The sequence below is a fragment of the Neophocaena asiaeorientalis genome, unplaced genomic scaffold, assembly GCF_003031525.2.
Source record: "Neophocaena asiaeorientalis asiaeorientalis breed wild unplaced genomic scaffold, Neophocaena_asiaeorientalis_V1.1 scaffold384, whole genome shotgun sequence".
NCBI classification, from domain to species: Eukaryota; Metazoa; Chordata; class Mammalia; order Artiodactyla; family Phocoenidae; genus Neophocaena; species Neophocaena asiaeorientalis.
Genome location: NW_020174573.1, coordinates 356,629 through 357,875, shown reverse-complemented (window position 1 = coordinate 357,875; position 1,247 = coordinate 356,629). Strand labels below are relative to the sequence as shown.

Below are 1,247 nucleotides of genomic sequence, written 5' to 3'. Positions count from 1 at the left end.
GGCGCTGCCAGCCTGGGGAGGGGGTGTGGTGGGGGTGGGGTTTCGGGCCGCCACTGGTCTGGGCCGCTTAAGGTTTGCTGGGTGGTGGGTGAGCGTGAGCCTAACTACTGTAGAATTGCAAACAGTTGGGAGCAAGCGAAAGCGCGCCAGAGAGAGAGCGACAGAGTGAGGGAGAGAGTAGGAGGAGACCTAGAAGAGAGACAGGGCAAGAAAGCGAAGGCCTGAAGACCAACGATTTGAGACTGAATGACCATGGCCGTCTCCGCACCTCCGGTGATCTCTGCAACTTCCAGCGGCACAGGCGTCGCGGGGGGCTTATTTCGGGCCGAACCCCTGTACTCGACTCCTGGAGAGCCTCCTCGTCTCACCCCCAATATGATCAACAGTTTCATGGCTAATAACCACAGCGGCAGCGCGGGGGCTGGCGGGGTCGGTAGTGCCAGCGGAGGCAGCGGCAACACCAACACCAACGAGTGCAGGATGGTCGACATGCATGGGGTGAAGGTAGCTTCGTTCCTGTTGGACGGCCAGGAACTGATCTGCCTGCCGCAAGTCTTTGATCTCTTTCTCAAGCACCTGGTGGGAGGGTTGCATACGGTGTACACCAAGCTGAAGAGACTGGACATATCTCCGGTGGTGTGTACTGTCGAGCAGGTCCGGATCCTCCGCGGGCTGGGGGCCATCCAGCCCGGGGTCAACCGCTGCAAACTCATCACCAGGAAAGACTTTGAAACTTTGTTCACCGATTGCACCAATGCCAGGTGAGATACTCGTTTCTTGGCTCGCTCTTCCCCCTTTGCCCTCTTCTGCATGTCTCATTCTCATCCAACTTTGTAGAGAGTGAGTCTTAACTGGCTTGCTGTACTCTTTACGGTGTAAGACGGTGAGGAAAGAGGACTGGAAGGACTCATTAATTGCCTGTCCTTTCTAGTCCGAGCTCAGTGGCAGGGCTTGGGTCTAAGAAAATCCCGCACAAACTTCAGTTTGCGGTCCTGTACTGAAAGTTTCCAGCCTTTCTCCCATATCTTGCATGGCTTTCTGGCTGCTTGTGGTTACTTGTTAATTTCTCTATTTGGTTTTCCTTCCTGCTCTTTTGTGGCCGTACGGGTCGGATAGGTTTTTCTCCTGAACACGGACACCAAGGGCTTTCTGGATGAGCGGGCTGGCTGAGCTGTAAACTGGGCTCCTAAGCTGGCAATCCAGAACACAGCATTTGGGGGATGCAGAGGGTCGGAAGTCTAGAATCC

The 1,247-nt window shown here is 55.3% G+C and overlaps 1 pseudogene; it reads left to right on the top strand.

Annotated features, from left to right (window-relative positions):
* Positions 1-252: 252 nt before the first annotated feature.
* On the top strand, positions 253-765 carry LOC112408410 (dachshund homolog 2 pseudogene; annotated as a pseudogene).
* The last annotated feature ends 482 nt before the right edge of the window (positions 766-1,247 follow it).